At 39.8% G+C, this 25,796-nt stretch overlaps 9 non-coding genes across 9 annotated transcripts; 6 read left to right on the top strand and 3 right to left on the bottom strand.

Moving 5' to 3' along the window:
- Positions 1–15,100: 15,100 nt before the first annotated feature.
- Positions 15,101–15,182, top strand: trnal-aag (transfer RNA leucine (anticodon AAG)). The gene has a single exon. It is a non-coding gene; the product is annotated as a tRNA-Leu (tRNA).
- Positions 15,183–21,089: 5,907 nt separating this feature from the next.
- Positions 21,090–21,171, top strand: trnal-aag (transfer RNA leucine (anticodon AAG)). Its single transcript has one exon. It is a non-coding gene; the product is annotated as a tRNA-Leu (tRNA).
- Positions 21,172–21,803: 632 nt separating this feature from the next.
- trnal-uag (transfer RNA leucine (anticodon UAG)) lies at positions 21,804–21,885 on the top strand. Its single transcript has one exon. It is a non-coding gene; the product is annotated as a tRNA-Leu (tRNA).
- Positions 21,886–22,600: 715 nt separating this feature from the next.
- trnam-cau (transfer RNA methionine (anticodon CAU)) lies at positions 22,601–22,672 on the bottom strand. Its single transcript has one exon. It is a non-coding gene; the product is annotated as a tRNA-Met (tRNA).
- Positions 22,673–23,109: 437 nt separating this feature from the next.
- Positions 23,110–23,191, top strand: trnal-aag (transfer RNA leucine (anticodon AAG)). The gene has a single exon. It is a non-coding gene; the product is annotated as a tRNA-Leu (tRNA).
- Positions 23,192–23,538: 347 nt separating this feature from the next.
- Positions 23,539–23,610, bottom strand: trnam-cau (transfer RNA methionine (anticodon CAU)). Its single transcript has one exon. It is a non-coding gene; the product is annotated as a tRNA-Met (tRNA).
- Positions 23,611–24,047: 437 nt separating this feature from the next.
- On the top strand, positions 24,048–24,129 carry trnal-aag (transfer RNA leucine (anticodon AAG)). The gene has a single exon. It is a non-coding gene; the product is annotated as a tRNA-Leu (tRNA).
- A 624-nt stretch (positions 24,130–24,753) lies between these two features.
- trnal-uag (transfer RNA leucine (anticodon UAG)) lies at positions 24,754–24,835 on the top strand. Its single transcript has one exon. It is a non-coding gene; the product is annotated as a tRNA-Leu (tRNA).
- Positions 24,836–25,550: 715 nt separating this feature from the next.
- trnam-cau (transfer RNA methionine (anticodon CAU)) lies at positions 25,551–25,622 on the bottom strand. Its single transcript has one exon. It is a non-coding gene; the product is annotated as a tRNA-Met (tRNA).
- Between the last annotated feature and the right edge of the window lie 174 nt (positions 25,623–25,796).

Below are 25,796 nucleotides of genomic sequence, written 5' to 3'. Positions count from 1 at the left end.
CTTATATGGAGAGCTCCAGGACTGGACGACTATTTTGTCCACTGTCACCGCAACTTGCGATTTGAGTTGCTCGACAACACGTCGATGTGACAGTGACAAGATAGTCGTCCATTGCTGGAGCTCCCCAATGCAAGCCGGCGAGACTTCCTTGTTCGCCGAGTCGCTCACTCGGTCAATGAAAGGCAGTTTGCAACGGCAGAGTCCAACCCAAGACACGCTTAGGACCGCCCCCTCATTTGAATAACATTTCGTCCTGGCAGATTTTCTGCAGCATGAAATAAATAAATGTGAGAGCAGAGCGTTATTTATTGATTGATATTTAATTCTATTGATATATTCATTTTTGTATTTATTTCAACATTTATTTTTATATTTATTTTTAGAATCTCGTTTTTTATTTTTGTATTTATTTTTGCTTTTATTTATGCATGTATGTATTTTTTTGTTATTTTTTATTTCCATTTATATATTTTTTTTCATTGAATTTTTTTAAATTATTTTTTATATCCATTTTTATTTTCACTTTTAGTCATTTATTTATTTATTTAGTCATCTATTTTGAATTTAAGCAGTTTTGGGCCTCCATTAGTGCAGCCCGCCCCCTCAAAGTTCCAGCCTGGCTCAGCAAGACCCTGCTGCTGAGATAGTACTCGGATGTCCCCTGGGGAATTTAAGTACCCCGGAAATTGTTGGTGGTGCAAAAACACTCAAACTGAATTTTACCAAGGTAAATTCAAAAGTTCTCCAAAAGTTCCGGCGGTGGAAAAGCCCCTATTGGTGACCCTGCCAGGGGCACCAAAGCCCCAGACAATTTAGCTGCTCGGATCACCACGATAAGGTTGATCAGGGAGGAGGTTTTCCTCTCTTAAGGCACCCTAAAGCATTCAGGGATTTTATTTGTCAATGCAAAATCAATCAAATCGGTCAGTCAATCAATCAATTGAAACAAAGAACTAGTCACTTATTTGATGCAAGGAAGGATGTTCAGTCGCTTTAAGAGAAACCATTTAAAAACGAAAATTGAGATTTTACAAACAAACCTGCTCAACAATATACACCATCCACCTTTTTAATTTTGTTAACGGTTGCATTTTTGGTTCTGAATGGCGATGATGTAATGTGACTGTATTTTATTTCATAACGTTTCAGTTAAAAAAAGTTTCAAGGCTAGATCAAGTTGTACTTCATCGTTATTTTGAAGCAACAGAAAGTAGTGAAGATGTTTCAAAATGTGGGATGCCGCCCTTTAAAGGACACCCTTTCACACAAATAGATACACTTTGTTGACATTTTTTTTTACCACCTGCTGTGACACACACAAAAATTGCTCAGCTAAAACTCACCACTGTTCAAGGTTTAAAAGATCAAGGGTCGGACTGTCATTGTCCTGGTGTGTGTGGATCCAACATCCTTAAGCACCAACCATTTCAAACCCTAAACTCGCTTTCAATTATGTCCAGCATTTCTAAGTTACGTCATAGGTCTCAAATGCAGTCCTGAATGCATGTTTAAGAGGTTTCACCCCTCCAACACACCTGAATCAAATGATCAGGATCATTATCAGGTTTCTGCAGAGCTTGCTGATGAGCGCATCCCTTGAATCAGGTGTGTTGGAAGAGGGCTACCTCTAAAGCATGTAAGATTCTGGCCCTCGAGGACCAGAGTTTGAGATCTATGACTTACGTGCTCTAGATTGTCTGAATTTATTTTTATTTTTTTAAACCTTTCTTTGTTTGAATAGCCACTCATCCAGAAAAGTGGGAAAAAAGTCCATTCTCCAATGTTTTTTCTCCTCCCCTGTGGGTTCCCAATGACATTCTTGTCAGCGATGTGAGTTTTGATGATGGATTGTTTCTTCAACGACCGGATGTTCTTTAACGAGATTGAGGCTTCAATGGCTTTTACATTTCAAGACTTAACATCTTGGTAAGTGTGTCTCCTCATTTGCTCATTTGATTTGCTCTCCATATGCATATTTGTAGTGTGTTTTTTTTTTTTTTTTTCTGTCTTATTCACATTGTTTTTTTTGTCCTTGGTCTTGCCTTGCATCTACTTTTGATTATGGGTCAAAAGTGCTTAGATAATCTAGTTGTGTATGCAGGATCCATTCGATTCCCATGTCTTGTTGTCTTTGTAGTGATAGACCAGACTTTGCATTAAAGTTAGTTTAGAGTTGACCGTCAACCTTGTATGAAATTTCACCTCACAGTATGTTAAAGCTTTTTCATAGCCCAGGAGATCGATAGAGGTAGGCGCTCCACTCTTCATTGTTTTATTATGAGGATATAAAGGGTGGCACAGGATCAATGTATGACAAATGAGTTTAAGGATCTTGCAGAGCCAGAGCACCGCGGTAACATTCCTGTGAAATAATTCACTTTCAAAGGTCTCCTCTTTTTGTTTGCATGTTTGCATCCTTGTGTGAAAAATTGGAAATAAATAAAGCAGAAGTAATAAAGTTAATCTGTCTATCTGTGTGTCTGCCAGTTGGTCTGTCTATTTTAATCAATACATATTTATATTTTCAAAAATTGTTATGAGTGCTATTTGAGGTTGGTTTAATGACTCGGAAGTCTCCCTTTCAGGTTATCTTTTGTACAAACCATTGTTTGGTTAAAACCAAAAGTTGAGTTGAATAAAAAAAAACTAACCAAGGACTGTTCGTTGGAGTTGCATTAAATCAAATCAAATCAAATCCAAAGTGTTTTGTGTGGCGATTAGCGTCATGCAAATCCTTACATGAACGCAAGCAATGGGAGCTGAAAAGCTCAGTGAGGCTTTGATAAGGAATCAATCTCTTCTCACCACTGTAGCAGTGAGGGGTTTTAATTAGTCCCAAGCATATGCTTCACTTTCATGAACATCTTTCTCTCTTGTTCAAGTTGAGAAGTAAAAAAAAAAATAATAATAAGTTGGAAAACTTTGTCAAAGACAAGACGACATATTTGCATATGTGATCTGCCAATACAAAATCAAACCCACACAGAGGTGGCCAACTTCCTTGATCTCATTTTGAGTATGTCATGATTCAGCCCGAAGGACGGCAGCCAGGTGGCATTGCCACAGCACATTCAATATTTGCTTTATCAATAATTAAAGACCCGAACTCATGTGCTACAGTACAGTACACGGCTGACAGAGAGCAATACAGAGGCAAGTTTAAAAAGAAAAGAAAAGTAGTAAAACATGTTTTCTTTTCATGGGTTTGATAAACACACACACGCACACACATTTTTTCCCACACTCTTCTGCCTTGCATCGTCTTGAATATTTCATGGCAGGGGAGAGGAAGAGGTCAAAAAAGCTCCCTGGTGTATCAGTAGAGTGCTTAGAAGAAACTTCTGGACAAAATTTCAGTTTGTTGGCCAGTTCCTCTGGAACAAAAGCCCCCCCCCCCCCCCCCCCCCACCCAACATTTGCAAGGTCCGCAAGATCTAGTCAGTTGTGTGCTTTTGCCTCACTTTGTAGCCAAGTGTCTCCAAGCAGTGTTGCCCACTTGGCGACACTGCTTGGCGTGTTCACTCTCACCCCATAAGAAAAAAAATCACTTTTTATATGTTTTTCCTCGGCAGCAGCTTGTTAACGGATAATTATTAGATTGCGTCCATTCAATCCAGCATTTAAAATCCTTTAAAAAGTGTTTCTACTTCAATCAATTATCTCCATTTATCTGTAGCATGCCATTATGGCGGTGATGAAATTTCCTGTGCAAGATTGAAGGCAAACAGTAGTCTTACACGAGTTTTGTTTTGCCTACAACCTCTTATGACCCAAATTAAATATTTATTATTGTAAGTACTGCCAAGCCACATGCGTCGCCTCAAGCATACTTATATTAAGCTTATTTAGCGCCAGGACTAAGAGTAGGAGACAGCCGAGAAATATAACTCGCTTGGGTGCGTGATAAATGTGTGAGTGCAGCCGGTGAGCTGCTTCTACCTCTCTTTTTCAACTCTTCATTTTGAAGCAGTGTTCCAACTCTAGAAAAGTTACTAACTATCAAAGTTCAGAAACCTTGAGCAAAGAACCGAAATAAGTTCACCTTCGCAGTAGGTGAGCTACACAAATGATTTACATAAAGCAAGACCTGATTGAATTCTGCTGCAAATCATACAGAGACAATGTTTTTAGTTTCCTTGCACGGTTTTACAATATTTATCTTTCATAGAACAAAAACAAGAATCGCTCTTCAATGACTCTCTCTCTTTCTCTGTCTCTCACTCTCTCTCTCTGAGCGAATCACAAATTATTAATATTGCCAATTTGTCAAAGTGTTTATCTCATGTGAAAAGATTTGACATTTGAAGTGATCTTGCACTTCAGCAAACTGGTTTCCCTCGGGTAAATCCCTAATAAAAGTCCTAGGCTGAGGAGGAGCAGATTCCAATGAAGTAGAAACAGAGACGACACTGGCTGCAAAGTAATTTTGCTTAATAGCTGCTTGGTGCTTATTTCACCTCGGGGAAGAGAAGTGTTTGTTTCCTACTCCTGTCCTGTGAAAAGCTGACACCTGGTGCAACATAAAATTTTGAACTGTATCATAAACAACAGCTCTAATTCAACAAAAAGCATACCATGTGCTGCCTGAGGATGATGATCCAAGATGAAACAATGCTAGCAATGTTTATGTTTTCAATTACGGGAAAGGGATGGCATGTTGGAGATGGGGTTGCTGAAAATTTGTTGAATTTGAAATCATTTGGATAGGCTACTTCCTGGTTCATGGAGAATGGACACAATGGTAGGACTAGTGAAGGAATTAAGGAATTTTGTCCTCTTTGCGTGTTCCAAAAATGAAGATAGATTTAATGTAAGAAAAATACACCTTTTCAAAAATGATTTAATAAAAAAACAGAGAATCTCTGGACAAATAACAGCCTCTATCATCACTTAAACATCGTGGGATTCAGAGCGTCAAATGTACTCCTCTACGTGTACAATAGCTTCTTATAGTTAAAAAGACCTCCTCCTTTTCATTTATAGACTAAACATACTCTCTGGTACTTTTCCGTGAGCAGTGGCGTAAACAAGGTCAGATTTGGGTGTGTGTTCGGGACTGAATATGCTATATAGTTGAAGGTTCTATTTTTCCCCATAACAAAATGTCACAAACAAGTTGAACCAAAATTACGGTGGCCGTGACTGATGAAGAAAGTAAAGAGTGTGTGTGTGTGTGTGTGTTATTTCAAAGCAAATTTTGTTTTCAAGACCGAAATGTGCGTGTACAAAATAAAACAAGGAATTTTGGACCAATCAATGTGCACCAGCCCAAGGTCAGACCATATCGAGATCAACACCTTCTGCTCTACTAAGGACACAAAACATTTCGACAAGGTTAATATAAAGAATTGGGATGTTCATAGTGTGTAACAATGGTTAATAAAATAAAATGAAGAATTAAAAATGCTACAATATCTAACACTAGAAAGCGGCAACTCTATCATGTGTTTTCCGGGGCGAAGATGAGTTAGGTCCAATGTGACTCAAACAACAAGAAATAAGAAAAAATTAGGACTTTTATCTATGTTTTTAATTCAGCTTTGCAACCAGAACTACTTACTAACTAAGAACGAATTCCTGAATGAAACATGCCACCTGTCCCAGAGTTGGGCGTCTCAATAAATTTTAACAGTCCATCATTCATCAACGGCCAAGACACCCATCCGTCATTGTCAATTTGTTATTATTTCAAGCCGAATCAAACTAATTGTCAATCAGTGATTGTTATTTTAACCGTCCTACAGACATCGCCGAATTACAGCGGCTCTTTTAGGACTGTCAGTGAATTTCATCAGTCCGTCACACTGTCATCATTATTATCATGACGAACTGCTGAAAAATACAAATACACACACTTTATTAAGTGATATGACCAGCTCAAATTATGTATTAAAAATTAGGTTTGCTTACATTACGCTGAGGAATTCTTCTTCTTCTTCTCTTAGTTTATCTGCGGAACCTGGAAATTCCAGATTGTTATTGTAGCAGTGCATAAGTAATCAGGCCAAGTGGCAAGCTAGCGAGAAACTTTATTACAGGTTACATCGATCACATTATATCATTTGCAACATTGACATCCGAAAGAAGGGCTGACGGGTAGAAGCCACGGCTTATTAGTAACACGCGTCCCCATCAATTCTTACAATACGCATCAGTCATATAAATTGATTATGATGGTCGATTCATATTGTTATCAATCCCAGACTTAAGTCTGCACACTCCTCGCTCAGTTTATTTTGAGTACAGTCCATGTATAAGTTGCAGCTAGTGCCAAACATTTGGAATCGGTAAATCGGTTCCCAGATGCCACCAACAGGCCCACCCAACCAGGCGAGCAGCCAAGGCGAGCGCATGCTCGTTCACCAGTAGCGTCTTCGCTGACCTTGGATCAGCTTTCACATGTTGTTGCTTCCAGAAGAGCAGATCGGTTTGCATTCTGCCCATTGCGTCCACAGCAATGTTCACTTGATTCTGGTCAGCTCAGCCACCGGCCCACCACTTTTGCCAGCATCCAGATGATGCTTAGATCTTGACAGTCCTTAGCGCCCACCCACCAGCTGAGTAGTCCCCGCCGGCTCCATCCTGGAACCATGTTTACCAACCCAAAATTTACAGCAGATACATTGCAGCCACAATACAACCTTATCACAACAGCCTTGCATGTAACATCAAATGTCCAAAAAGAAATAGAGCCAGACAATGTTTACATTCTTACAGGAACAGCAATACATGTTATCAATGCAGGTGTATAAACAAGTTAACCATGGCAGTGTGAGCAAGTAATCATATGCTATAATTCACATTATTCAAATCATAACAGCTCCCGTTTTGGGTTAATTAGCAATATGTTACAGACTAATCTCATTTGGGTAAAACATAATCCACAATTTAATGATTTGAGTTACAGATTGCAGTTATTGTCTCTCAAACTCCACCAATTTTTCAACTCTTTTCACGATCCGTATTTTCTTCTGAGAAGATGAGTCTTTAGTTTGAATGAAGATCAGACAGTCTTTTATCTATGTGTTCTCGATAAGTCAATTCTTTCTCAATTATTGCGCCCTTCTGGTAATGTCAGCATTTTGTTTTGTGAGATTTTCATTGACGTAGACATGTTTGACTTTAAGATAGTAGCTATCTCTCAATAGAGCAATCTTTTTCTTCCTGTCAACAAACCTGATCAGAACTGCCGTCGTGTTGCCCCAGTTGGAAGCGAAAAGCACATCTGAATGTGCGCTGGATCCACAATTAATCCCAAATCTGAGTCAAATTGTTCCACAGTCTCGTTCGCTAAAATTTGGTCAGAATCAACTGCATTTGTGCCTGCCGCAGCTCTCGCCGGAGTGCCGCGGCGTGGTTTAATCTGTAACCTGTAACTATTACATCGTTGATACAACGATGTCTCTTTCTTCAACTGCTGAATTTCATGCAGAAGTGGCTCGATGCTCTTTTTCATTTCAAGCATTTCAGTGACCATTTCTTTGAGTTTTTGTAAGAGAAGATTTTTATCTCGTCAGGCATATTGCAACATTGTAGTTAAAAATCCCAATGTCAAAATAGTTAGAAGTCACGAGCGAGTGCAGGAGCGAGTACAGATGCGTCCTTCCTCAACAGATGCTTCCTTGATTGTGAATGTTGCTACACTATATTACTGTTTGTCTGGATAGTGAAGGTATTAGTTGATCACTATACTAAGTGTAATCTTTGCGTGTTCAAAATAATTGGATAAGAGATCTGATGAAAAAGCCTTCTTTGCAAAGAGTTTATTTTAGAAGCTTCTAAAGACACAAGATTTAATGCTTACATTCAAATGTGATGTTAAGCCTCGAGTGTGTCAATATGAAAACACACAGTCGTTTTATAGATGAAAAAAGCATACTCCTCCTCTGAGGCTGGACAAAAGGTTAGTAATTATAATAGACAGACAAGTGATTTACTGACATGTTTACTCCAGTTCCCCGTCCAAAGCCGGAAATATATGATTAGATAGGTAATGCCATTAGACCTAGACTCCCTCAGCCCAACAGTGTTATCTTCATGAGAACTTTTGAGAATTTTACTCCCATCACATTCCTATCTCACCAGCTGCAGGGAGTGAAAAAGTTCCAATATACTGTACTTCACAACAACATCATCACAGTTATATTCATTACAATACACAGTTATATTCCAATATATGTTTATAAGTAAATTCATAAACAGTAAAAATATAAATTGAAAATGTTAAATGTCTTCAATAGGTTACAAATTTTCGTAGGTACATGGTGCGGAACATGTGGACAATGCAGGTGCTGCGTGGATGGGTGTGGTTGCTGAAAGTGACGTAATTTCGCCGCGTGGGGTTGTGCGGACCTCACAGACGCTTCAAGCATAACCAAGTTTCAATTATCAGCGCAATGGGAGTCTTTCAGTCGGTGCTACTGACCCAGTTATTGACGATTACATTGACGGATGAAAAGCCCAAATCAATTTCTTCGAAGGTTCTCGTCATTCGTCAACAATGTTTGTTATTGATGGATTGAAGAAACTTCCATCAGAATTGACGGAATGCCCCCTCTGATGTCACGCTTCCTATGAATTTCATGGGAATTGATATTTTTGAAGTTTTTGCGTCACTAACTAAATAAATAAACCAAGACCTAATGACAATCAAACACTTTTATACAGCACATAATGGCAGGCTCTGCCCAATTAGCCGTAATGAGGTTCAGTGGTGTATAAGTGTTTTTTTTTATATATTTGTTGGTATCTCCCTTGTTAAAGCACTCTGTGTTGCATTTGTAATTTGTGAAGTACTATATAATTAAAATTTGATTTGATTATGATGTGAAACAGAAAGCTCCCTGATGTCATTAATTAATCAATCAGTTATGGATGTGATTTTGAGTTTCATTTACTGACCTAACTGTAAAATAATCTCCATTTGCATGTGGCATCTACAGCTGCTGCCGCCCCCAGACTCTTCACTCTGGTGGCTATCAAATTGAGTGATGTTGTTCCGCATTCCATTTTCTCAACTTGGGAGAGGTGTCATCACATTTTTTCATTTGCAACCGGGCCGCACATTCACAACAGACCCTGAGAGGTTGTTATGGTGGTGCACTTTGGCTCAGACACGCTGACGAAAGTGTTTGAAGTGTTGGGTCGCAGATTTGACCTAAGGGGGGGCTGTAAACAGCTGATCACAGAGACCAAAAAAAGACCATGTTGCATCGAGGAAGAAAAATCCTGCTTGTCTTAAATGCTGAAACAGATGAGCGATGTGTTGTGGGCTTCGTTGAACCGAGCAATCAAATTAAAAGTGTAAATAAAACATTACTGGTATATTTGTTGCCATGCACTGACTCATGCCATTCTATTTCATATCCTTCTTTTCACACCTGCAATCTCTTATTTAATATTTGATCTGCAATGGTGGAATTTCAATCCCTGCTGGCTGTTACAAATATTAAATATGAATATGATCGAAGTCAAGTAAAACCGTGACCTTGGTGAGAGATATTTCCACGTACCAAGTTGCAACACCTGTTACTGAGTGGGAAATGTGGGCACAAATTAGTAGTAAGGCAACTGTTAAAGTGGACGACAAAACTGCTTATCATTTTTGTCCATCTCATCAGAGTCCACAATTTGTGTCAATATGGTATGCAAAGTTTTTTAGAATGACAGAAGACATGCTGCCTTCCTGTCAAATTCGTATTTCAGAGGCCTTAAAATCAAGCTGGCATTTGTGGCTGTACCTTTCAAAAGTGCGCATTCAAACAAATGTTGCGGCTTTGCACATTCAGATGATTAGATGCAGGGTGACATCACTGCCAGTGTCTGTCACGACAATATTTGCTTGGCATACTTGTTCCACCTCTGACAACAAGTCGGAAGCCTACCAATTTGCGCACATGACCCCAAAGGTGTCTAAGGACATAATGCGAACTAAACGTGTGTTGTATTGTCCGACATTACAGGATGGCAGACATGGTCACACCTCCATCCCACAGACGCATGTATAATGGGCTAATACCGCATACTGAAGTGAAGCCACTGGAGGCCATCTTGCATTGCCACTCACGAAGCGCACCTAATTTGAATAAATTGATTTCTCAGCCGCGTTTTCACATGATTTCCTTCCTCCACGGTGAAAATGCCACAGTGTGTGATGTACGGTTAATAGTCTGGGTTTGGGAGAAATGCTACATACGCATTTCATCGGTAAGAACTTGATTATAATTGTTCTCTTATAAGGTATATCTACAGTACTCAGAGATTCATTTGCATTATATTGTCAGAACCATTCACAACCGAATGAAAGTAAGCTGATGAGAAATTGTGGCCCCTCTCAATCGTTTAAGTTGCCCATCCCTCTTCTGTTCATTGTCACTCTACTTCATTTCCAGATATCTTTTCTGGTGTTTTGCCAAAAATGATTAATACCACAAAAGTGAAGTGGAGGATGTAGATCTTGATTTATGAAACAAAGAGTTGGTTTTGTATTATCCACAGTCAAAAGAGGCAAGGCATAAACTGATGTCCTACCTCACTGTCTGATCTGTAATTTATCAAACACCCCCAAGGAAAACCGAGGACTGCAGGTTCCACAATTCTTGATAAGAAAGCTGCAGACGTCGTGGACCATGGCCAAGTCTTACATAAGCTCATAATGACAATAAGACACTCAAGTCGACAAGGCGTGGGGCCTCATGTACTAAGACTTGCATGGCTTTCATACTAAAACACGCTGTACGTCCATTTCCAGAAAACTTCGCACGCATAAAAAAATCCCGTCTGCGCGTACATATGAATCCAAGCACATTCCTTTCATACATCTCAATCAATGCAGAAATGCATAGTACCAGACTCCTCCCTCTCCACGCCCGCACATAAATATGCAAATTAGTATAAACAGGGCTGGCGGGTGGCAATGATAACGATGCATGATAAGACAATCACATTATGAAGCATGAGGCACAAATGAAAAAAAAAAAAATGAGCTGGAGACACTTGTAAATAAAGTAGAGGCCCGAAAAACTATGATTGTTGGCAGGCTGTCTTCGGAAGTGCCTTCGGAGTATCTCGGCCGTCGCCGTTAGTGGCTGAATGCTGAAGGGCATCAAATTGTGAACGTGGAGGCTTTAAGTTACATTTAATACAATAATATAAGACAACCCTCCGCCGCCGCTGATGACGTGTTTAAGGAGCATCGTTTGTGATCGTGGAGGTTTAAACTTGGTAGACGCACAACCGCCCCTCCCCCCACGGTGACAATATTCCGTGTCATGTCCGCCACGATACATAGAGGACATGTTGAATGCGCTTGTTTACGCCCCCCCCCCCCCCATTACAAGTACATTGTATATCTAGCAATTGATTAAGTAATTCAATTATTTTGATAAATGCTAAATAATGCGGTTTCAGATGCACAAGATGACAAAAAGTAGAGTTTGTCTGCCTCCTACAAGGTGCAGTCTTGCCTCTGCGACAATTACCACCTGCTCCTCATACCTTTTCTGTAATATTGGACCTTGTCAGGCTCACTTAAAAAAAAAAAGCTGGGTCAGTGTGAACTTGGAGAAGACAGATGTGCATTTTCCATTAGGGATTGAAATGTTGAAGGAATACAGTGCTGGTTCACGTGTGGCTGACACAAAGATAAAGAAAAATTATGATTAGGTTGTGTCGCCTTGAAACATGATTATTGGCGGAACAATTACACCTCTAATTAACTTTAGACCTCCTCCTCCGGGATGTGACTAATAATTACCATGATTCCATTGTGGTGTTATGAAAGCATTTTGTGTGACGCGTATGAACTGATTGGATACAATTGGTGACAGTGGTGGGAGTTGAACCCATGCCTCCTGAGAGAATGGAGCCTGAATGCAGCGCCTTAAAAAAATCGGATAAATATTAAGTTTCCACAACACCATCCACGTTAGTGGCGTCCAACTCAGTCTTATTCATAACGTGATGAAGCCTGCTTGGATCAAAGGAAGCATCTTCAAAGACAAACCAAAAAGTCCAGTGGTTCTGGACCTAATGCCTAATTAAATGAGTCATCCACAGAAATTGGAGTATACTACTTCCATTGACAAATAACTGTGTGTAACGGAATTTGAACTAACGCCATCGAAGTGATTGGAGCCTAAACAGCCCCTTTGACCACTTGGTTATCAGCAGAAAGGGGAAATTGTTGGAACATTTTAAAATGTTTCAGGTGCAGACTTGGTGGACAAACAGTTCCACACCAATATCAAGACTAGTGGTGTCCAACCGAACCTTGTGCATAAGCTAATAAAGCCTGCTTGGATCACACATGTCAAAAGCAGCCCCAGCTACCCACAAGCAAATTGGGAGGCCGAACGTGCTGTTTGCACCATCAAGGACATGTGGAAAAAAGACGCCGACCTTCACAGAGCATTGCTGGCATGTAGGGCAACCCCACTAGATAATGGGTTCTCGCCAGCTCAGCTGTTAAAGGGAAGAAACCTACGCACGACTCTACCTCAATTTACAAGCAAGTTGGACCTTAAAAGGCTGAATTTGCTTGCCTTTCGGAAGAAGGAGGAAGATGGGAGGCGTTAGCAGACAAAACATTACAATTGGAGACACAATACAAGACGACTACCACAACTAGCAAATAAACTAAATAAAAAATAAACTAAATAAAAATTTGGAATACAACGGCAGGGTCTACAGGTGAAGTACTCCTGCCAGCACTCCCAGATCCTACATGGTAGAGACTGACAGGGGCGTTCTGAGGAGAAACACAAGTCACCTTCGACCTATTGAGACTATTACGAGGTTGGGTCGAGTCGTGAAGTCTTGAGATAGGTTGGATTTGTAAATGATGTGTGTTCATTAAAAAGAATACTAACAATCTTAAAATGCTGTTTAAGAGAAAAAAAAATTGTGTTGTAAATGTAAATACTTAAAAAACTGAAGTAAAAATGAGAATGTTTACAGTACTTTATTGTTGATACTGTCACACAAATTATTCTTGTTTATTTGAGGAAGGATAACTTTAGCTAAAAGGTGTAGAAGTTTGAAGGAATATGTATTTTTGCCTTTCACACTAAGCGGGACTGACTACTTGATAAGTGACAACACAGAGAAATCAGACTAAGAATGGTGAAACATGGCCCAATTTTCTCAGGAGGCGTGGGTTCAAATCCCACCACTGCCAGTTCTTCCTTAGAGTTTTGTTTGTAGCAAAGTATAGGAATTTTATTTTCTGTTTGTGTTTGGTCCTCTTACCACCATTCCCTAAATTTCATTATTTTTGCATTTCACAATAAGCAATAATATGGCTTCTAAGGTATTGTGGCCGAGTGGTTGAAGGTGCTTGGTTAAGGCTCCAGTCTCTCAAGAGGTGTGAGTTCAAATCCCACCACTGCCAGTTCTACCTTGGAGTTTTGTTTGTAGCAAAGTATAGGAATTTGATTTTCTGTTTGTATTTGGTCCTCTTACCACCATTCCCGAAATTTTTGCCTTTCACACTAAGCGGGACTGACTACTTAATCAGTGACAACACAGAGAAATCAGACTAAGAATGGTAAAAGATGGCCCATTTTTCCAAAGTGAAGTAAATTCATTGAATAAGGGGTCAAATCCATTGGCCACAGCCAATGAGTAGCCAAGGTCTAACATTTCCTCATGGATCAGAGCAGGCTTGATTACGTTATGCACAAGGCTAGGCAGGACAGCGTGAACCTGGATGTTGGTGTGGAAACCTATTTGTCTACCAAGTCAGCGCCTCAGACCACAAATTGACTTAAATTGCCCAAACATTTCCTTTCTATTCGTGTCTTCAGGCGTAGTGTGGCAAAGTGGTCGAAGGCGCTAGATTTAGACTCCAGTCTCTTAAGATCTGTGGGTTCAAATCCCAGTTCTGTAACAATGGAAGTAGTATCCCACCATTTATGTGGATAACTTGAGTCAATATACTTACTTTACTATGCTAAAAAGCATGAGGTCCACAACCGTTTGCCATTGGACGTTTCTGGTTGGCTTGAAGATAATTTACCTTTGATCTGAGCAAGCTTCATTACCTTATGCGCAAGGTTCGGTTGGACACAACTAACCTGGATGTTCTTGTAAAAACCTATTTATACTCCTCCAAAATGTCCTAACACTGCCAACAAACTCATATTCCTGAACAGAGATTTGAAGGTAGTGTTGCCGAGCAGTCAAAGGTGCTGGGTTAAGGCTCCAGTCTCTCAAGGGGCGTAAGTTCAAATCACACAACTGCCAGTTCTCCCTTGGAGTTATGTTTAGAGCAAAGTATAGAATTTAGATTTTCTGTTTGTGTTTTATCCCCTTATCACCATTCCCGAAATTTCAGTATTTTTGCCTTTCACACTAAGCGGGACTGACTACTTAATCAGTGACAACACAGAGAAATCAGACTAAGAATGGTGAAAGATGGCCCAATTTTCCAACGTGAAGTAAATAAATTGAAGAAGGGGTCAAATCCCTTGGCCATAGCCAATGAGTAGCCAATTTTTACTTTCACCTGATTAACCTTCAAAAACACTACTTGGTGGAAGTTCAACAACATCCTAGACTGAGGATTGTGCTATTAAAGTCCCAGATTGAGATAGCAGAGGATGGTTTCGATCCATCGACCTCTGGGTTACGGGCCCAGCACAGTTCCGCTGCGCCACTCCGCTGCTGTAGTGGTACTTGTTGGCCTGTACTCTCTTGTCGCTGAAGAAGAATTAGGTCTGACATTTCGCCATGGATCAGAGCAGGCTTCATTACTTCATGCAAAAGGCTAGGCAGGACAGCATGAACCTGGATGTTGGTGTGGAAACCTATTTGTCCGCCAAGTCTGTGCCTCAGACCACACAATGACTTAAATTGCCCAAAAATGTCCTTTCTGTTGATGGCCTCTAAGGTAGTCTTGCCGATTGGTTGAAGGCGCTGGATTTAGGCTAACAAGCATAAGGTCTACAACCATTTGCCATTGGACGTTTTTGGTTGGGTTGAAGATAATTTACCTCTGATCCAAGCAGGCTTCATTACCTTATGCGCAATGTTCGGTTGGACACCACTAACCTGGATGTTCTTGTGGAAACCTGATATTTATACTAAAAACAGCTTTGCAGGTAGTGTGGCCGAGCGGTCAAAGGCGCTGGATTAAGTCTCCAATCTCTCAGGAGGCGTGGGTTCAAATCCCACCACTGCCAGTTCTTCCTTAGAGTTTTGTTTGTAGCAAAGTATAGGAATTTGATTTTCTGTTTGTCTTTTGTCCTGTTACCACCATTCCCAAAATTTCAGTATTTTTGCCTTTCACACTAAGTGGGACTGACTACTTAATCAGTGACAACACAGAGAAATCAGACTAAGAATGGTGAAAGATGGCCCAATTTTCCAAAGTGAAGTAAATTAATTGAAGAATTGGTCAAATCCCTTGGCCAGAGCCAATGAGTATTACATTTTTAACTTCACATGATTAACCTTCAAAGCAACTACTTGGTAGAAGTTCAACAACATCCTAGACTGAGGATTGTGCTAACAAACAACTAGGTCGAGATAGCAGAGGATTGTTTCTTTTTTTTAAAATTTATTTATTTATTTATTTATTTTTTCCCGGGAGAGCTCAGTATTGTTCATTCGATTTGACATCATCATTGCTCTCCTTTTTTTTTTTTTTTTTTTTTTTAAAAAATCCAACAAATCAATTAAAAAAAATTTAATAAATGTTTTTTTTTTTAAATACATATACATATATATATATACACATATATATATATATATATATATATATATATATATACCCTTTTTTTGTATGTGGGTGAGTATGTGTTATGTGTGGGTGTGTGTGCGTGCGTGCGAGCGTGTGTGTATTCATCAGTTCACCTAAAGCCCATTAAAAAAAAATCCCATACTAATAATATAATATAATAATAAATTGCCAGATGCAGAAACATCAATGTAAGTTATCACGATGTAGTGGCTCTCGCTAACAGACAGAATTAAGTAACCGGAATTAGGTTAAAAAATTCTATATACGTAGACCATGTTTCTATAAATTTTGATATTTGGTTTTTATTTGAGGCAGATATTTTTTCCATTAAAATGTGATTCATGAGGAGGTTAGACCATTGGTCGATATTCAGAGTTTGTTTATTTTTCCAGTTAACAAGAATTGTTTTTTTAGCGATAGTAAGGGCTACAAGTGTAGATTGAAATTGTTTATGTGGTAAGTCAGTTGTTGTTAGGTCACCTAGCAAACACAAGTTTGGAGATAAAGGTATCCTACAGTCCAAAATAGCGGAAAGTTTTTCTAAGACTTTAGTCCAGAAATACATAACCGGAGTACATAACCATAAAGCATGAACATAAGTGTCTGTAGTGTTTTGTAAGCATTGGAGACAAATGTCGGAGTCTGAGAGTCCCATTTTCTTCATCATATATTGAGTAATGTATGTTCTGTGAATAATTTTATATTGGATAAGTTGTAAATTTGTGTGTTTTGTCATTTTAAATGCGTTTTCACAAACTTGAATCCAAAAGTCAGGTTCCGGTGCTATAGACAAGTCTGTCTCCCATTTCGAGATGGGTAAAGACATTTTATCAGTATATGAAAGTAACTTATATATTTTTGAAAGTTTTTTTTGTTGTTGTCGGAGAAAGTTTGTTTATATCTTTAGCTAAAACAGGCGGTTGGAGCGTACCCCGAAGTGTTGGAATTTTTTTCTTTATCATATTTTTAACTTGTAGATAATGTAAAAAATTTCCGTTTTCTATATTGTATTTTTGGAGCAAGGATGTATATGATATAAACATATTATCTGAGAAGAGATGGTGGAGATGTGTAATTCCTTTCTGCTCCCACACAGCTAAATGAAACGGTTGGTTGTTAAGTTGAAAGTCGGGGTTATGCCATAGGGGAGAAAGTCCACAGGGCTCCACTTGGGCTTTTGTCAATTCTAGTGCCTTCCACCAGGCAGTCACGGTGGCGGAAATCATTGGGTTTTTAAAACAATTATGGCGCTTAATTGATGTTGTAATAAAGAGTAAATCTCGAAGTCTAAGGTTATTACAATCCTTCTGTTCTAGTTCCAACCAACAGTTAGTGTCTCTGTTGGGTTGTGCCCATAGAACGATATATTGTAGCTGGTTAGCTATATAGTAGTACATAAAATTTGGTGCCTCTAGACCACCTTTGGATTTGCTTTTCTGAAGAGTAGATAGACTAATCTTTGCTTTTTTTTTATTCCAGTAAAATTTTGTTACGGCTGAGTCCAACAACTGGAACCATTTAGCCGTAGGTTTAAATGGAATCATTGAGAAAAAATAGTTTATTTTAGGTAAAACTTTCATTTTAATGGTGGCTATTCGTCCTATTAGAGAAATAGGAAGATTATTCCAGCGCTCCAAGTCACTATAAATGTTATCCAGAAGTGGAGAAAAGTTTAAATGAATTAAATCAGTTAATTTAGGTGAGATTTTTATGCCTAAGTATTTTAAATTACCTATAGGAAATGAGTAGTGTGGGTCCTGGCTTGCAGGGTTCCATGAATTTTCTGTAATAGGTAGAAGTGTTGATTTTGTCCAGTTAATAGAATAATCTGATAACTGTGAGAATTTAGTTATTAAATTAAATACTTCCCCTAGCGAAGTAGCCGGCTTTTCTAAATAAAGTAAGATGTCATCGGCATATAGATTAATTTTATGTTCTGTTACCCCAGAGTGAATTCCTTGAATCCTTCTTTCCTGGCGTATGGCTAATGCAAGTGGCTCAATAAATATTGCAAATAATAAAGGGGATAGTGGGCATCCCTGTCTTGTGCCTCTCTGTAAAGTAAAGCTCTGAGATATAATCCCATTAGTAGTAACTGTAGCTTTTGGAGAATCATATAATACTGATACCCAGTGGATAAATGATTTCCCAAAGCCAAATTTATTTAAAACAGCAAAGAGGAAGGACCAGTTAACTTTGTCGAAAGCTTTTTCTGCATCCAATGATATAATAACTGCCTTTTTATCATGCCGCTGTGACATGCTAATAAGGTTAAAGAGTCTCCTAATATTATTAGTAGAGTGCCGATCTTTAATAAAGCCTGTTTGGTCGCTATGAATAATTGTCGAGATTACTGTTTCTAGTCTAGATGTGAAAGCCTTAGTGATAATTTTAATATCAGTATTAATTAGTGAAATCGGACGGTAACTTGATGGAAGGGTGGGGTCTTTTTCTGGCTTTAATAAAAGTTTAATTGCTGCTGTATTCATGTGTGGGCGTATGTAACCCTTAGTTTTAATTTCTGTTACTACTCTTAAGAATAGTGGAGCAAGCATTAACCAGAAGTGCTTAAAAAATATAGCCGGATAACCATCCGGGCCAGGTGCTTTGCCATTAGGCATACTATCTAGAGCACTGTACAACTCGTTATAATAAGTGGCACATCTAACATGTCTTTATATTCAGTAGTTAACTGAGGTATGTTTAAGCTACTGAGGAATGCCTCAATATGATCAGGGTTAGGCTTGTTAGTTTCTAAGTATAGGTTACGATAATAGTTATAAAAAATGTGATTAATTTCTTCTGGTGATTGTGTGCATTCACCAGTTGTCCCTTTAATCGCCGTTATAAGAGACTTTTCCCGATTGCGTTGAAGTTGGTTTGCAAGAAATTTACCTGATTTGTTATTATATTCAAAGTTGTTATATCTCAATTGTTGTATTATAAATTCTGTCTTTTTAGTTAGCATATCGTCTAACTGTATTTTTGTATTTTGTAAGTCAGTCCATATTTGGTTATTTGGGTTTATTGCGTACTCATCCGTCAGTTGTTTAATTTTATCTTCCAAGTCTTTTTCAGATTTTTGATCCTGTTTCTTTTTATAAGATGAATATGATATAATTTTACCTCTAATTACTGCTTTCCCAGTTTCCCAGAGAAGAGATGGCGATAGGTCTGGAGAGTCATTTATTTCCAAAAAGTCTGCCCATTCTTTTCTTATAATTTTGTCAAACTCTGCGTCGTTTAGCAGTGAGATGTTAAACCGCCATGTCGGTGGTGGTTTAAAGGTATAATCAACTTGTAGGGAAAGGGAGACTGGTGCATGGTCGCTAATAATAATAGGATGTATTTTTGTAACAGTTTTATCAGCAATAGAGTTATTTGTAAGAAAATAATCAATTCTTGAAAAAGACCGGTGCACAGCGGAAAAGAAGGTAAATTCCTTCTTATTTGGGTTTTTAAGTCTCCAGCTGTCGACGAGGCCAAAGTCATCCATATATTCCCCTATTACTTTAGTAGATTGTAATTGTCTACATGTTGTATTATTTAAACGGTCAATTAATGGATTTAAGACTGTGTTAAAGTCTCCTCCAATAATAATAGTAGAGTTCGCTGCTAAATCAAACAGCTGAGAGAAAAATTCATGGAAAAAGGCCGGATCATCATTATTAGGGGCATATAAATTACCAAGTGTATATATTTTATTAAATATAGTCACCTGAATAATAATGTATCGGCCCTCTGGGTCTGTTATTGTATTATTTAAAGTAAAGAGTAAATTCTTATGTATGAGTATACAGACTCCTCTTTGTCTACTATTATAAGGGGCAGAGTACGCTTGGCTAAAACTCTTATCAATAAGTAATTTTTCTTCAGATTTTTGTAGGTGGGTTTCTTGTAGGAGGCAAATATCTGCTTTTAATTTTAAGAGATGGTCTAAAGTTTTTATTCTTTTTGCTTCTGAGCGAGCGCCACAAACATTCCAGGAAACCAGAACTAATTTATACAAACAAACAATATAGACTCAGTCCTGTGTATATATCTGCATAGGCCATTTGTCAGTATTAGTATGTTATAGGATAGAATCAAAGTGGTTAGGTGGTTTATGTAATTTGTGTAAAATATGAGGTAACGAGTAAGTAAATATAACAGTGAAAAAACAGGTAGGGAGGTAAAAGTAAAGGAAGTTAACGGGGGATTAAACATAAAAATACACCAATAACTGGTAACCTAAGCGAGATTTTTGCTTAAATATACTTTAGATATAGTTATGTATTTAATAATATATTTATAATATCGCCTAAACATAATGAGTATTCATATTTAAGGTTTTATAACCACATATACAGTATATGTATACATCTAATAATCAAACAAAGTTTAGTTCCACCAATGCCATTAAGAACAGCCAGGGAGTGGAGTTGGGGTGCCGGAATAGTTGGCCATCGATGTATAGTTTATCGACGACCATCGCAGTCCGTTTACCCTCCTGCCTATTTTGTTTCATTATAGGAAACAGTACCTTTCGCCGCTCATTAATCTCTCTCGGGAATTGGTCGTTAATTCCAAATGAGGTCCCTTTAAGCTCCCGTCCTTTACTTTTAACAAATTCTTTCTGTTTAAAATGCTCAAAATTGGCGATAATAGGACGGGGTCTGTTGCCCCTAGGGGCTCCAAGCCGATGTACCCGGTGAAAAGAGATGTTATTTACCGACTCCTGAGGAATTTTTAACGACGTCGTCATAATTTTTTTTTATCTCAACCTCTGGATTGTCAGAGGTATTCTCGGATATTCCTGAGAATATTAAATTCTCCCACATGCTACGGGATTGAATATCCAGAACAGTAGAGGATGGTTTTGATCCATCGACCTCTGGGTTATGGGCCCAGCACGCTTCCGCTGCGCCACTCTGTTGCTCAAGTGATACCCGTTGTCCTGCACCCAGTTTGATCTGAAGAAGAAGTAGGTCTGACATTTCCTCATGGATCAGAGCAGGCTTCAGTACGTTATGCGCAAGGCAGGACAGCATTAACCTGGATGTTGGTGTGGAAACCTATTTGTCCGCCAAGTCTGCGCCTCAGACCACAACATGACTAAAATTGCCCAAAAATGTCCTTTCTGTTGATGGCCTCTAAGCTAGTCTGGCCGATTGGTTGAAGGCGCTGGATTTAGGCTAACAAGCATAAGGTCTACAACCGTTTGCCATTGGACGTTTCTGGTTGGGTTGAAGATAATTTACCTATGATCCAAGCAGGCTTCATTACCTTATGCGCAATGTTCGGTTGGACACCACTAACCTGGATGTTCTTGTGGAAACCTGATATTTATACTAAAAACAGTTTTGCAGGTAGTGTGTCTGAGTGGTCAAAGGCGCTGGATTAAGGCTCCAGTCTCTCAGGAGGCGTGGGTTCAAATCCCACCACTGCCAGTTCTTCCTTAGAGTTTTGTTTGTAGCAAAGTATAGGAATTTGATTTTCTGTTTGTGTTTTGTCCTGTTACCACCATTCCCAAAATTTCAGTATTTTTGCCTTTCACACTAAGTGGGACTGACTACTTAATCAGTGACAACACAGAGAAATCAGACTAAGAATGGTGAAAGATGGCCCAATTTTCCAAAGTGAAGTAAATGAATTGGTCAAATCCCTTGGCCAGAGCCAATGAGTATTACATTTTTAACTTCACATGATTAACCTTCAAAGCAACTACTTGGTAGAAGTTCAACAACATCCTAGACTGAGGATTGTGCTAACAAACAACCAGGACGAGATAGCAGAGGATGGTTTCGATCCATCAACCTCTGGGTTATGGGCCCAGCACGCTTCCGCTGCGCCACTCTGCTGCTGAAGTGATACCCGTTGTCCTGCACCCAGTTGTATCTGAAGAAGAAGTAGGGCTGACATTTCCTCATGGATCAGAGCAGGCTTCAGTACGTTATGCACAAGACAGGACAGCATGAACCTGGATGTTGGTGTGGAAACCTATTTGTCCGCCAAGTCTGCGCCTCAGACCGCGACTTGACTTAAATTGCCCAAAAATGTCCTTTCTGTTCATAGCTCCTAAGGTAGTGTGGCCGAGTGGTCGAAGGCGCTGGATTTAGGCTCCAGTCTCTTAGGAGGCGTGGGTTCAAATCCCACCACTGCCAGATCTGCAACAATGGAAGTAGTTTCCCACCATTTATGTGGATGACTTGAATCAATATGCTTATTTTACTATGCTAACAAGCATGAGGTCCACAACTGTTTGCCATTGGACGTTTTTGGTTGGCTTGAAGATAATTTACCTCTGATCTAAGCAGGCTTCATTACCTTATGCGCAAGGTTCGGTTGGACACCACTATCCTGGATTTTCCAGTAAAAACCTAATATTTCTACTCCTCCAAAATGTCTTAACACTGCCAACAAACTCATATTCCTGAACAGAGATTTGAAGGTAGTGTTGCCGAGCAGTCAAAGGTGCTGGGTTAAGGATCCAGTCTCTCAACGGGCATGAGTTCAAATCACACCACTGCCAGTTCTCCCTTGGAGTTATGTGTGTAGCAAAGTATAGAATTTAGATTTTCTGTTTGTGTTTTGTCCTCGTACCACCATTCCCAAAATTTCAGTATTTTTGCCTTTCACACTAAGTGGGACTGACTACTTAATCAGTGACAACACAGAGAAATCAGACTAAAAATGGTGAAAGATGGCCCAATTTTCCAACGTGAAGTAAATAAATTGAAGAAGGGGTCAAATCCCTTGGCCATAGCCAATGAGTAGCCAATTTTTACTTTCACCTGATTAACCTTCAAAAACTCTTCTTGGTGGAAGTTCAACAAAATCCTAGACTGAGGATTGTGCTTACAAATAACCAGGTCGAGATAGCAGAGGATGGTTTCGATCCATCGACCTCTGGGTTATGGGCCCAGCACGCTTCCGCTGCGCCACTCTGCTGCTGAAGTGATATCCGTTGTCCTGCACCCAGTTGTATCTGAAGAAGAATTAGGTCTGACATTTCGCCATGGATCAGAGCAGGCTTCATTACTTTATGCAAAAGGCTAGGCAGGACAGCATGAACCTGGATGTTGGTGTGGAAACCTATTTGTCCGCCAAGTCTGTGCCTCAGACCACACAATGACTTAAATTGCCCAAAAATGTCCTTTCTGTTGATGGCCTCTAAGGTAGTCTTGCCGATTGGTTGAAGGCGCTGGATTTAGGCTAACAAGCATAAGGTCTACAACCATTTGCCATTGGACGTTTCTGGTTGGGTTGAAGATAATTTACCTCTGATCCAAGCAGGCTTCATTACCTTATTCGCAAGGTTCGGTTGGACACCACTAACCTGGATGTTCTTGTGGAAACCTGATATTTATACTAAAAGCAGTTTTGCAGGTAGTGTGGCCGAGCGGTCAAAGGCGCTGGATTAAGGCTCCAGTCTCTCAGGAGGCGTGGGTTCAAATCCCACCACTGCCAGTTCTTCCTTAGAGTTTTGTTTGTAGCAAAGTATAGGAATTTGTTTTTCTGTTTGTGTTTTGTCCTCTTACCACCATTCCCAAAATTTCAGTAGTTTTGCCTTTCACCCTAAGTGGGACTGACTACTTAATCAGTGACAACACAGAGAAATCAGACTAAGAATGGTGAAAGATGGCCCAATTTTCCAACGTGAAGTAAATAAATTGAAGAAGGGGTCAAATCCCTTGGAAATAGCCAATGAGTAGCCAATTTTTACTTTCACCTGATTAATCTTAAAAAACACTTCTTGGTGGAAGTTCAACAAAATCCTAGACTGAGGATTGTGCTTACAAATAACCAGGTCGAGATAGCAGAGGATGGTTTCGATCCATCGACCTCTGGGTTATGGGCCCAGCACGCTTCCGCTGCGCCACTCTGCTGCTGAAGTGATACCCGTTGTCCTGCACCCAGTTGTATCTGAAGAAGAATTAGGTCTGACATTTCACCATGGATCAGAGCAGGCTTCATTACTTTATGCAAAAGGCTAGGCAGGACAGCATGAACCTGGATGTTGGTGTGGAAACCTATTTGTCCGCCAAGTCTGTGCCTCAGACCACAAAATGACTTAAATTGCCCAAAAATGTCCTTTCTGTTCATGGCTTCTAAGGTAGTCTGGCCAATTGGTTGAAGGCGCTGGATTTAGGCTAACAAGCATGAGGTCTACAACCATTTGCCATTGGACTTTTCTGGTTGGGTTGAAGATAATTTACCTATGATCCAAGCAGGCTTCATTACCTTATTCGCAAGGTTCGGTTGGACACCACTAACCTCGATGTTCTTGTGGAAACCTGATATTTATACTAAAAACAGTTTTGCAGGTAGTGTGGCCGAGCGGTCAAAGGCGCTGGATTAAGGCTCCAGTCTCTCAGGAGGCGTGGGTTCAAATCCCACCACTGCCAGTTCTTCCTTAAAGTTTTGTTTGTAGCAAAGTATAGGAATTTGATTTTCTGTTTGTGTTTTGTCCTGTTACCACCATTCCCAAAATTTCAGTAGTTTTGCCTTTCACCCTAAGTGGGACTGACTACTTAATCAGTGACAACACAGAGAAATCAGACTAAGAATGGTGAAAGATGGCCCAATTTTCCAAAGTGAAGTAAATGAATTGGTCAAATCCCTTGGCCAGAGCATTACATTTTTAACTTCACATGATTAACCTTCAAAGCAACTACTTGGTAGAAGTTCAACAACATCCTAGACTGAGGATTGTGCTAACAAACAACCAGGTCGAGATAGCAGAGGATGGTTTCGATCCATCCACCTCTGGGTTATGGGCCCAGCACGCTTCCGCTGCGCCACTCTGCTGCTGAAGTGATACCCGTTGTCCTGCACCCAGTTGTATCTGAAGAAGAAGTAGGTCTGACATTTCCTCATGGATCAGAGCAGGCTTCAGTACGTTATGCACAAGGCAGGACAGCATGAACCTGGATGTTGGTGTGGAAACCTATTTGTCTGCCAAGTCTGCGCCTCAGACCGCGACTTGCCTTAAATTGCCCAAAAATGTCCTTTCTGTTCATAGCTCCTAAGGTAGTGTGGCCGAGTGGTCGAAGGCGCTGGATTTAGGCTCCAGTCTCTTAGGAGGCGTGGGTTCAAATCCCACCACTGCCAGATCTGCAACAATGGAAGTAGTTTCCCACCATTTATGTGGATGACTTGAATCAATGTGCTTATTTAACTATGCTAACAAGCATGAGGTCCACAACTGTTTGCCATTGGACGTTTCTGGTTGGCTTGAAGATAATTTACCTCTGATCTAAGCAGGCTTCATTACCTTATGCGCAAGGTTCGGTTGGACACCACTATCCTGGATTTTCCAGTAAAATCCTAATATTTCTACTCCTCCAAAATGTCTTAACACTGCCAACAAACTCATATTCCTGAACAGAGATTTGAAGGTAGTGTTGCCGAGCAGTCAAAGGTGCTGGGTTAAGGATCCAGTCTCTCAACGGGCATGAGTTCAAATCACACCACTGCCAGTTCTCCCTTGGAGTTATGTGTGTAGCAAAGTATAGAATTTAGATTTTCTGTTTGTGTTTTGTCCTCGTATCACCATTCCCAAAATTTCAGTATTTTTGCCTTTCACACTAAGTGGGACTGACTACTTAATCAGTGACAACACAGAGAAATCAGACTAAAAATGGTGAAAGATGGCCCAATTTTCCAACGTGAAGTAAATAAATTGAAGAAGGGGTCAAATCCCTTGGCCATAGCCAATGAGTAGCCAATTTTTACTTTCACCTGATTAACCTTCAAAAACTCTTCTTGGTGGAAGTTCAACAAAATCCTAGACTGAGGATTGTGCTTACAAATAACCAGGTCGAGATAGCAGAGGATGGTTTCGATCCATCGACCTCTGGGTTATGGGCCCAGCACGCTTCCGCTGCGCCACTCTGCTGCTGAAGTGTTATCCGTTGTCCTGCACCCAGTTGTATCTGAAGAAGAATTAGGTCTGACATTTCGCCATGGATCAGAGCAGGCTTCATTACTTTATGCAAAAGGCTAGGCAGGACAGCATGAACCTGGATGTTGGTGTGGAAACCTATTTGTCCGCCAAGTCTGTGCCTCAGAC

The sequence above is a fragment of the Vanacampus margaritifer genome, chromosome 1, assembly GCF_051991255.1.
Source record: "Vanacampus margaritifer isolate UIUO_Vmar chromosome 1, RoL_Vmar_1.0, whole genome shotgun sequence".
Taxonomy (NCBI): Eukaryota; Metazoa; Chordata; class Actinopteri; order Syngnathiformes; family Syngnathidae; genus Vanacampus; species Vanacampus margaritifer.
The sequence above is the reverse complement of the archived record's forward strand: the minus strand, read 5'-3'. Positions and strand labels throughout refer to the sequence as shown.